The 12,643-nt window shown below is 41.6% G+C and overlaps 1 protein-coding gene across 1 annotated transcript in view; it reads left to right on the forward strand.

Moving 5' to 3' along the window:
• Window positions 1-12,643, forward strand: part of ADCYAP1R1 (ADCYAP receptor type I) — a 190,483-nt gene that overhangs the window by 145,574 nt on the left and 32,266 nt on the right. The gene's annotated exons all lie outside the window — the stretch shown is intronic.

The following is a 12,643-nucleotide window of genomic DNA, read 5'->3' on the forward strand; positions in this document are numbered from 1 at the left end:
TCCTACTTCTTCCTCCTCCTAGAGAGCTGTTGTTAACATTGATTTGTCTGTAAACCCCCATGTCCGGTTTGTGTCTCCCATTAGAATGATTTTTGTTTTTCTTTTAAATACTTACGGAATGTTGAAAGGAAAAAAAAATAGTTACAACATGTCTGGTGCTTCCCCCAGTTTCCTGCCTAAGGACTAAGCAGGTTTCCCTTGCACCTTTCCAAAGTCCAAGCATTTTGTGCACGCTAAAACCCTGATTATTAGTCTGGCTTCTCTGCTTAGCACTGAAAAATCCAATTTAACAGGTTACAGGAGGAGATTTCTTAGCATAATCTGTAGGATTATGCTTAAAATTTCTATCTAATGCCTCCACTGTACCTTTGATAGCTACAACTGCAGCACGTTTGCACAGCCCAGTGCAAAAGTTCTTACTTACACAAAAAGGTCTGTAGTGTAGTAAGCAGTTCATTTTGTCACTGATAAGTCCTGGACAGAGCATAGAGAGATCCTGTGTAGTGACCATTTTAAAGCTAATTTAGAAGATAGAACTTCAGGATCTTTGTCTCTCTTCAGCATCCTAAATAATTCTCTTTGCATTCATTGCTATGGAGGCTTGTGTCTATGACAAAACACTGCAAAATCAACATTTGCCTAAGTAAGCATTGCAGGTTTGGTCACTACAGGAACCCATAGTTCATTGTGTGAATTGCATTGACTCACTGATGAAGATCAATTTTTTCCTCCTATCCTATTATGTTTGCATGAAATGGTGGTGTTTCTGTAGATCACTTCCTCCTTTTGATCTTCCCTAAATGGAAAAGCCGTTTAATTAAGGTGTTTCACTCAAAGCTGTAAGCTTTATACCCACAGACCTAAAGAATGCTTTAAATACATTCTGCGGATACACACTGCTGAGACTTACCACTCAGGAGAAACTGTAGTGGCTAGGTTAGCCGTCTTACCCTCATGGTTTGCCCAATCCAGTGCATGAAGACTTCCCATGTAATTGCTTGCGGGAAATCCCCACTGCATCTCAAATGGCAATCTAGATGTGCAGAGCCATTTCTTCCTCTGAATAGCTAAGCGCATGTTTGCTGCACATCTATTACATATGAGGCAAAGCATGCCATAAATTCAAATGATCAGATTAGGCTATGAAGCATCCTTGCCATTTTTTAGTCAATACGGTTTCACTGATATTTTTCCTATGTGTATAGTTGGCAACCAGAACAAGAAAACATCATATTTTCTGTTTCATTCGCTGCCTTTATTTTTTCATATTTGTTTGCAACTTTATAAATGGACATGTGTAAATATATCCTTCATTTATGTACGTGTTATGAAGTGGAGTGTTGTTTATCCAAACAGATTTAACAGTAGCAAATGCGTGTAAAAGTGATGCAAGAAATTAAAAATGTATGCATAGATATACACAGGCAGATATAGTGTGTATATATATACACTGCATACTGTATACAAATCTGTTATAACAGCAGAGGTATGGTTATGTCACCATATTAAAACTCCCATGGCATTTATCCTAGAGCCCATAATGAATATCTGCCCTGCCCTATTCTGTTATCTCAGACTAACAAATGTTTAGTTTGCCCATTTCTTTAACCAGACAAAAAATGAAACACTTCCACCCATTTCTGCAGTAACCTGAACACACCTCATATCAACAAACATGCTAAAAGCAGTTTGTTTGGGTTTTATCTTTTTGTTCTAATGTACCATTTTGAAAAAAGCACTGTGGAATTCAGTTGTGTCAGGCTAAATGAGAATGAAAGACAAGGAAGCTCATTCTGTATCCCAGCTGTGAATCCACAGACATGAGTCACATGGATGAACAAATAAATTTTCATACTGTTGAATACTGGTTGGAAAAAACACTTTGGGTGAAATCCTGGCCCACTGACCTCAATAGGAGTTTTGGTATAGGACCAAGAATTGGGGCCAGAATTTCATCCTTTATTATTAAAATGAGACAAGCCATCAAAATTTCCACTCAGACAGTCCCACTGGGGTCAACTCAGTACTCAAGCCCAGGTTCAGCAAAGCACTTAAGCACACGTTAACTTGTTCAGCAAAGGAGTTAAACATGTGGCTGAGTCCCATTGACTTCAATGGGGTAGAAGCACATGCTTAAAATTAAGCAGCTGCTCAAATGTTTTGTTGAATCAAGGCACTAATAAACTGGAGGTTCACAAGTATATCTATGGGCAGAATTTAGCTTATTCAGTTTAGTGGAACTACTTATGTTACTGCTATTGCTCATGTGAATAAGGTGAACAAGATTTAGCATCTTTGTGTTGCCCTAAAAAGATCACTGTGAATATGTTGTTACACACACACACACACACACACACACACACACACACACACACAGAGGCAGAGAGAGAGAAAAAAAAATGTCATACAGTACTTTAGGATAAGTTAATTCATACATTTCCATATTAAAGACCATGTGTATCTTTTTTGTAAAGACAAATACTCTTTTCACCCATATGGGACAAAAAAAAATTGCATCCCTACATTATATTTATCCATTAGGATAATTTTATATGTTGGATTTAATTGAGATGATACAGTAGATGACCCATATATAAATTAATATGTAAATAGTTCCTTATATATTAAAGTTCATACACACAAAATATGATCTACTGTCCATGTATATGAAACACACATGCCCTTTCCACATGGGTAAACGTGCCTGTAACTCAAGAAGAATTCTCAAAAGCTGGTTACTGGCTTTGAGAGGAAATTTTATATTCTTATTATCTATATTGTATCTTCGCATATGAGGGTCATTTTATCAACTAGCTTATGAGTTTGCTTTTGCTTTTTTTTTTTTAAATCCTGTTTCCTAGACACCATGGGCTAGATTCACAAAAGGACATAGGTGCCTAAATCCAAGAATCAGACTTGACTGGGGTTCAAAAACCCTCTGTTCAACTGCCGTCTCTAGGTGCCAAAAAGCCTAAACTCACTCAGCACCTAAATTTTTGCAGTAGATATTCCTTAGGCACCTATGTTTCTGCCTCATGCACACTGCAGCCTTGTGCCAGTCAGCCAGACACCTAAGCCCCAGTGTGATTCATGAACTGGGATTTATCTCACAGGGGGAGGGATAGATCAGTGGTTTGAGTATTGGCCTGCTAAACCCAGGGCTGTGAGTTCAGTCCTTAAGGGGGCCATTTAGGGATCTGGGGCAAAAATCTGTCTGGGGGTTGGACTAGATGACCTCCTGAGGTCCCTTCCAACCCTGATATTCTATGATGATCTAACTTGCTGTGAGGCCTGATCTAGTAAGGACACCTACAGAGAAGTTCACAACAAAATGGTGGGTGGAGAAGCACAAGGACCTCCCTCAAAACTCTAGCACAGTAGTTAGAGCACTCACCTGGGATGCTGGAGACACCCAATTCAAGTCCCCTCACCACATGATTTGGAGAAGGATTTGAACAGGCATCTGCCACCTCTCAGTTGGATGCTGTATCCATTGGGCTGTGGAGCATTTTGATGCAGGGCTGCCTCAGTCTCTCCTGTTGAAGATGTTCCATTGTGGTAAGTCATTACAGAAAGGTATTGGCATAGGATCCTGGGTCTCCCAGCTCCTGGGTGAGTGCACCAACCACCAGGCTACAGACTCATTCTCATACTTTTCCTTGCTCTCTCTCTCTGGCCCAATGATCCTTTCCTTATTTATCCCCAATGGAACAGCTTCCAAAGGAGAGACTGAGAGAGCACCACATAAGAATATCCTGTCTAGCCCAGTGACTGGGTCGCTCACCTGAGATGGTAGATCCCTATTTCTTCATAAGGTGGAAGGGGAACTTGAACCCACAGCCCCAGGGGAGTGCTCTAACCACTGGGCTAAAAGTTACAAGTAGGGCTGTTGATCAACTGCAGTTAACTCACGTGATTAACTTAAACAAATGTATCACAATTAAAAAATGAATCACAATTAATTGCACAGTTAAACAATAGAATACCAAGTGAAATTTATTAAATATTTTGGGATGTTTTTCTATATTTTCAAATATATAGATTTCAATTACAACACAGAATACACAGTGCACAGTGCTCACTTTATATTATTATTATTACAAATATTTGCACTGTAAAAAGGATAAACAAAGACAGTATTTTTCAGTTCACCTTATACAAGTATTGTAGTGCAATCTCTTTATTGTGAAAGTGCAATTTACAAATGTAGATTCTTTTTCTTGTTACATAGCTGCACTCAAAAAACAAAATAATGTAAAACTTTAGAGCCTACACGTCCACTCAGTCCTACTTTTTATTCAGCCAATCGCTAAGACAAACAAGTTGGTTTACATTTAAGGGACATAATGCTGCCCACTTCTTATTTACAATGTCACCTGAAAGGCAGAACAGGCGTTCGCATGGCACTTTTATAGCCGGCATTGCAAGGTATTTATGTGCCAGATATGATAAACATATGAATCATGGTAAATATCATGGTAAATCAGTCTCCTGGGAGTGACCCCTTTAGTGGACTAGGACCTAAGGACCCACAAAGTTCCACAGGGGCAAGCCCCTGGCCTCCAAGCCTGGCCCATCAGCACCAGAGATTCCTGTCTCTCTCTGTGACTGCCTGCAGCGAATCCAGCCAAGCCATATTTCTGTGGGAGGCTTGAACTGGGTCCCTCTAAGCCACAATGCTCTAAGTGTGTATTGACAGCGATGTAGGCAGCCCTTTCAAAGCAATGTAACCACTAGTCACTGGGCACACAGAATATGAAAGTCCTTTGGCTACCATAGAGAAATTAAGGTTAAAGCGTAGTCCATGCTGGTTAGCTCAGGCCCCCGGCCAAGCTGTAATGAACCCCATGTTCGGGCTCTGCCTCTCTCACTCTCAGTCACTCTCTCAATCTCAGCCCTTAGTCAGTTCCCAGGTGAGAAAGCCCAGACTCCTTCCAGAAGCCAACCCTTTATCCCCCAACCCTCATACCTTCCAGTCCTTTGCTCTCAAGCTGGGGGTCTTTGCTCAGCTTCCCTGCTGAGAGGTGGGGAAATCCATCTCCCTCTGGGTTCTTGGTTGCTAGGTGTCAATTTTCTGGTGACTGGGTTCTCCATTGTCGTCTTGGATTTTCCACTGGTGTGGAGTTGGCTTCGGACAGTCTTTTTTAATGACTCATTCAGAATCAGGTAGCTAGGCAACAGGCATTGCTATGTCTCTTAGCCTGCCCTGAGAGCAAACTTGGTCATTTTCTCCCCACTGGGTAGCCACGCAAAATATAGGGGAAACTGAGGCACACACAGGCTTCATAAAAATATTACAGCAAATTCTCATTTTGTCACTGCGGATAAGCCCAGGAGAGTATTTTCCGCTGAGAATCACAAGCAGAGGGAAGTGCCTCCCTGCTGCCTGGACTTAAGCACCTACTCCCAAAAGAGAGCTGGCTTGGCACCTCCCAGTGTACACCTACACTACACACTACGCCTAAACTCTGACACAGGTTTGTGCACAAACCCCCCTTCCATCCACACAGAAAACAGTCTGCTTCAGACCATCAGGCACTCGGGATCAGGGTCCTAGGATCCTACTGAGGGGACGGTCAGAGCCCGAGCATGGCTGGGACTTTGCAGTGTGGACGCAGCTCAAACCACAGACCCATGTGAGAATGGCTGCATAGTGCAGTGTGGATGTATTAGCTCAGCTGTGAGGCCCAGGTCCTACAATGCAGTGTGGACACTCAAGTGCATGCTGGGTAACTCCAAGCCTACAAGCCTGGGTCCCACAGACCCAGGCTGACAATGCAGCTGAGGCATATCCCCAGTGCTGGATTTTCTGAAGTCCATTCTGAGACGCCTGTCTGTCCCCATTCGTTGTCTGCCTAACCCAGGCTTTGTGAACCCCAGTGACTTTTTAGGCATCTAAAAGTGAGGCACGGTGATGCTCAGCATCGCTACATGTAACTTTCTTTGCGACTCTACCCCCGTGGCTCTGATTCTGTCAAACACTTAAGCACATCCTTGACTGTATGGAATTTAAGCATGTGCTTACGTGCGTTCCTGGATCGGGTCTCAGGGGGCCTAGTTTCCCATTGCCTTGGGGCCTTGTGCAGTCATTTCTACCTGTGCGAAAGTGGGCCAGATTCTCTGCTAGCATAACTCCATTCAGTGGTGCTCTTAACAATCTGGTTTCTCAGGTTTCCTAGACTCGTCCCAGAAACATTTAACAATAAATTCATTTATTTTCTCTGCTTAGCTCATACGTATATTGGGTGGCCCAATTCTTCATTCCTTGGGTATCCCACTGAAGTTAATGGGAGCTCAGAGTGCACCCAGAATGCAGGGTCTAGTCCCTGAATATCAACCACCAGGAAATAGGTACCACTATGGTTCATACGTCATTCAAACTAACTTTACCAGCGTGCCACAAAGTCACATGTATCTCTGTTCACAGACCAACAGTTTCACTATAAAATGATGTCACACTGCATTCATCTATAACTGCCCATAAGGGCCTCTTCGCTGGAGGCAAGGTGCATTATAGAGGAAGTATATTGCAATGGTACTGATGCTAAAGTCTGTGTAGTGTAGCCACCAGGATTGTGGGACTTGCTTCATTCACCTTAAAATATATTCAGCTCCCCAAATATGAGGGATTATCATCAAAATTAGACATTCACGCAGAATAACCTTCCCAATGATCATTATAAGTAATTTCCTATGTTTTCAAGTTGAAAAGAAAGGTTAGAAACATTTAGCTAATTCCCGGTGTTCTTCATTTTCTTTCTGCAGACTAGTTAAATGCTTTAGCGAGTGCGATATCTCCAATTTCATCCAGTTGTACATCCGCCCATTCATTACCAGCCTGGTGCAATTTGTCATCCTCCATTTGGTTCGGGCTCAACATTACCTGTGTGCTGCTCGTTCCATTTCAGATTGAGTTGCTCTAACTGTGACAGACCTGGACAGAACAAACAATGACTCAGTGTTTATTTTAACGATGCTTAAAACCCAAAGTTCTCCTTCCATTATACTTGAGTGAAGGCCGGATTCATGAAAAAATATCTCAGCCATTGAGAGGGGGGCACTGAATTCATTGTCAATGCCCTTTAAAATTTCAAGACTCTTTTTTTTCAGAGTTCTGTCTATGTTTTGCTAGCTTATTAGACCATATTTTCCCCCAAATATCATCACTTGTTAATTATCCTTGCCGCCTACAGGCAGAACTGAGCCGTCAAAGGCAAACATGCAGAAAGTTCAGGCTTGTGGTCCTTGGGCCATGTTCTGATTTCTCAAAAATAACAGGAGTACTTGTGGCACCTTAGAGACTAACAAATTTATAACAGACTACAAAGAGAGACTGCTGAACTTGAATTAATATGCAAATTAGATACAATTAACTTATGTTTAAACAGAGACTGGGAATGGTTGGGTCATTACACTAATTGAATTATTTCCCCATGTTAAGTTCTCCTCACACTTTCTATGGGTCATCTCGATTATCACTTCAAAGGTTTTTTGTTTTTTTTTCTCCTGCTGATGATAGCTCATCTCAATTGATTGGACTCTTACAGTTGGTCTGCGTACTTCCACCTGTTCATGTTCTCTGTATGTATCAATATCTCCTGTCTGTGTGTTCCATTCTATGCATCCGAAGAAGTGAGCTGTAGCCCATGAAAGCTTATGCTGAAATAAATTTGTTAGTCTCTAAAGTGCCACAAGTACTCCTGTTATTTTTGCGGATACAGACTAACACAGCTGCTACTCTGAAACCTGTCGTTCTGCTTTCTGTTATTCTGGTGTCAGTCCTCAGTAGTGCCACAGACTTCACTAGAGTTGCTCTGGTTTGACACCAATGTAAATTAAATCAGGATTGAACCTGGTTGGAGTTTTGAGAACCTCAGATAAAAGGTGTTCTAAAAGGGTGAAGTGTTGATTATGTATTAACCTTCATAATTTTATGTATTATTTCTTTTTGATTACTGCCCGTAATACACAGGAACCCAGTGTGAGCTGATATCCCCTTCTAGTGGCTGAACTATGTAAAAACGATTGTCTCCTACTGCCTCCAAGCTAAAGCAGCTGGTTTTATAGCTCAGACAATAGCAACTTCAGCTTTTATATCCAGTGGTCCAGGTAGCATTCCAACAGATGATCCATCCAGGGGCATTGTTACATCCACATATTGAAAGCCATGTACCAAGTTATAAATGAGCAACTAAATTCTCACCATCTGTTTTAACTCTCCTTTTGTGGACTAGAGACAAGTATCTACTATTTAGAACCCTGCTTTGACTGGCACAATCCATGGCACATCAGTTGGTGCCTGCATCATTCATATATTTTTTCATGAATCAGCTGCGGAACCGGAAGCCAAGAAATGCTTAACACAATGAACAGCCAAGGTTTTTTCATCCATTGCATGGCAAACACAGTAATATGGTGAAGATAGTGGACCAGATTCTGCACTCAGTTGCCCAGGTATAACTGAGCACAGAATTGTCTCTAGAGTTCTAGAGATAGTAAATACACCTGTAGTGCAGAAATAACTACATTGAGGTGTCTAACTAAAATTCATTTTACTGTATGCATGACCAAAGTTACTATTAATGAGAGGTTTATTTATATATGAAACGGAATGTAATTATATCAGTACGATAGGTTAAAAAAACCCAGGAGATGCATGAATCACTTATATGCTGGGTTGAGCCATAAGACTAAAATAGCGCAAGCATTTCCATTAAGCTTTTTGCTTGTTCACTCATTGCCAAGGGCTAAAGCACATTTGATTGACATATATTGGTTTTGGCTCATGGATGCATAGTATAATTTATTTTTGGTTTGTTTCTGCTTTTGCTTTTTTTAACCAACTCTTCATCCTGACTTTTGTATCATGCCTGTTGAAAACTCAAAAGAAAAAAATAAAACCACACATCTATCTAGCTAATTCAGGTCTACGTCATTCCTCCAATCAGCATCTTGCTGGAAAGAAAGGAGAAACATGGCATATACCATAGGTAGGTATGATTTTACATATGGTCCAATCTAAAGGGCTTAGGTTAGCAGAATCACTGTCCTAAAGCTAGTGTTTTGGTAAACAACACTCCTCTGCAATTCACTGACAAAGTCACTGGAAATTCAGTGATTCATTTTGCTACTGCTTTGTCTTGCTGCAAGTGCTCAAATTAGCAGTGCCAGTTATTTCCAACAGGATCTTCCTGGCATAAACCCCAATTATAACGGGAAACTGCAGCTCCTTTGCTGAGCGGTCTGTCCATTGGCATGGCGCTTTAATTGCTTAAACACGGACATTATGAATGGGGGATGGGAGGTGGAACTCCCACTAACACCAGGAATGCAGGGGTCTCTTAAGCAAAGGTTTATCCATTCCAACACTAGGAAAAGATTATGGAAACAGTGAATGTTGTTTACTTGTCAGCACATGAGACAATGAGGTCCTAGGTCTCATTTCTAGAACAGCCAATAAGTATGTTGAAAATGGTTGCTCTGACTATTTTTTTTAAAGACTAAATCTTACAAAAGTTGCCCACTGTTCAAGGATAAAATGCCTCCTTCACAAATATTGGGTTGTATCTGTTTTAAACACCATTAAACAGATGATTTTCTGTACCTCTGCACCACACTAGGAGTAATTAAGGTGAACCCCCTTCTGCCCCCAAAACGAACTGCAGAAAGCAGTGGAAGTCTCTGGCCTGCCATTGAGCTATCTGTGTATGATACTTAGATGGTCCCATTCCTATAGTATCTGAAGCCTCACAATCTATAATGCATTTCTCCCCACAGCGCCCCTATGATCTATATCCCCATTTAGCGCATGAGGAACTGAAAGTCAAAGTGTCTTGCTCAAGGTCACTCAGGGAGCCTCTGTTAGAGCAGATAATTGAACTTAGGTTTCCTGAGTCCCAGGTTAGCACCCTAACTACCCATCCATCCTTCTTCTGTACATATCCTGCTTGCATTATTTTAATAGTGATGGGAGGAGCAGGCCTAAAGCCACATCCATCTTGGATTTGGTTTTGCCATTTTATCGGTGACTTCCCAGTGCAGCATTCCATATGAGGGACAAAAGATTTGTAGTTGTCAGTGAGGTCAGTTTAAAGAAAATCCCGTTAGTTTCCAGGGAAACACAAACACTTTACTGTGCCTACATACGACACTGGTATCCTCTGATTTTGATGATGTAAATCACAGCAGCACTGTTCACATGTCAGTAGTTACAAGGTCACCTGCAATGCATGAATTTTTAAAATACAGTTCTGCTTGGGGGTGGGGGGTTCATAATTCAAGGCATGTCCTTTAGAACTCACTCAGCACAGGTGAGAGCCGTTATCATGTAGGCCAATTGGGCTTTATTTTCTATTTTGAAGTAGCAATGGAAAATAAACAAGTGTTTTTTTTATCTAAACATTGCTACATGTGCACCCTGCTCCAGTGTATGTGTACCAACAGTTCCATGATGTTGGCGTGTGGTAGTGTAGAGAGGAAGGGGTATAATCACCAGGCAGGCTTTGTTGTGAATGGGTTGGCTATTTCTGAAATTAAGAAAGCCCTGGTGATGTCCCAGTAGATTCCACTTGAAGCCATTACATTCTGCTGGGTCATTTGATACTTCCCTAATTATTGATTAGCCCAATCCTTTCAATCGGCCACAGTTTTCTGAGATGGTATTTTGACATGTGGATTTAGTGCAGCAGGAGTGCGAGCTTCCCCAGGCACTCGCTGTCCCACCTTTGCCAGGGCTAGTGTGTCAAGCCATGAACTGAAGGACACAGTGGCTAGGACAAAATGGCAAGGTTATTCTTGGATTTTTTGGGGTGGGGAGAGGGAGGGATTTTGAGTTTTGTTTTTCAAATTGATCCCCACTCCTTTTTTCTTGGAGTCACTTGCTTAATGGGGCTGAATTAATCGGGTCTTCATGCTGCAGTTGTTTGCTGACTGCAGATAATGGGGAATAATTCTGACATCTCTTGAGCTATGATGTGCTTTTAATTTCTTTCAAAGCTTGCAGCACAACATGCTATTCTGTCAAACGTCTGTCACCATTCGCCTTTAGGCTTCTATCATATGAAAAATGAAAACGGCATTAATTGCCAATAATGGCTCTTCTTTTTTTTTTATCCTTGATTTCTTGTGCCCTCTGTTTTGCAATTGACGCTCTTTGTGCCGAGTGTCTTAAGGATTATAAATTGGTGCACTGGACAAGCATGCAGGCATTTCATGATGTATGGCTGTGTTGAGTAAGACTGTGGTGTGGAAAGGTGTTGATGAACCTGTCTCTCATGAGACTAACATATCTAGAACATAAGAACGGCCATACCGGATCAGACCAATGGTCCATCTAGCCCAGTATCCTGTCTTCCAACAGTGGCCAATGCCAGGTACCCCAGAGGGAATGAACAGAACAGGTAATCATCTAACTGTGTGCATGAAAGGAACTGCGTGCTGGTGATTATGCAGTTAGTTAAATTCTCTGGGCCAGATTCTTCCCTCACTTAGGAAGGGAACCTGCAAATTGCAAATCATATAAGTAGTTCCACTGAAGTAAATGGGACAGTTCATATGAATAAGAGTCTGCAGTCGCAGGCCTGTACACTTCATGCAGCAGCCCACTGGGTCACATTCTCCTCATTTCCACCCAAGTAAATGCCATTGACAGTACTGGGTTGAAGAGGTGTAGCAAAGATACCTTGGCCCATTGGCTGCAGTGGGGTTTCACAAAGCGGAGACAAGAATAGAATTTTACCTCATGCGATGTCTGAGTCAATCTGATTGTTATTAATACAGCATATTAAAGTGGATTCTCTCATTTACACTATTGTAAATCAGGAGTAACTCCATTTAAGTCAGTGGAGTTACGCCAGGGTACAACCAGGGTGAGTGAAAGGGTAATTGAGCCCACAGAGCCTGCTCTTAGCTTCTGTTAATTTGGCATAGCTGCATCGAGGTCAATGGAGTTCTGCCAGTTTACACCAGCTGTCCATCCGGCCCTCAGTGTCACATGTTCACATATGCTCTAAGCTTCCTGCTCTATGTTTTGTGCTTTCACTAATGGGAGTTTGTGCACACCGATCCAGGAATGCAAAATCTTGTTGGCATGTGCAAATGCTTGATTTTGTGGGAATTCAATTCAATTCAGCAAAATTGATAGTCCAAATTTTCGGGGCCCCTTAGAAAATGCAACTATTAGCGTTAGACTTTCAGCTTATGCTGATTTGGGGCATTAAATGCTATCTTTAAAAAAACGGTAGTGACTCATTAATTAATTAAGAATTCCCTGATCTTCAATGTGTGAATTTGGGCACGAGTGCTCTGCACATCAGGTCAGTACTCCTTTCTGTAATTGCATTCCAACACACATAGGCTTCATCTGGTACAGTATGTTTTTCATATCGGCTCATTACTCTCATGTCCTCTGTGGTTAGGTCAGTTCATTTATAACAGAATCACTCCATTATACGTGACAATATACAACACCCCTTTGGATCACCAAGAACAATTCACTTGATTAAATAGGATCACATGAAACAATGTAAGGGAAGCTCGAAATGATGTAACTTTGAAACGATAGCACATTTAGTAAAGAAGATTCTAGGCTTAAGTGTCCGCTTGCTGCTTCTTTTTGCTCCCAGCCTTCCTGGCCAAACAAGGG

Source organism: Mauremys mutica, chromosome 2, assembly GCF_020497125.1.
Source record: "Mauremys mutica isolate MM-2020 ecotype Southern chromosome 2, ASM2049712v1, whole genome shotgun sequence".
Taxonomy (NCBI): domain Eukaryota; kingdom Metazoa; phylum Chordata; order Testudines; family Geoemydidae; genus Mauremys; species Mauremys mutica.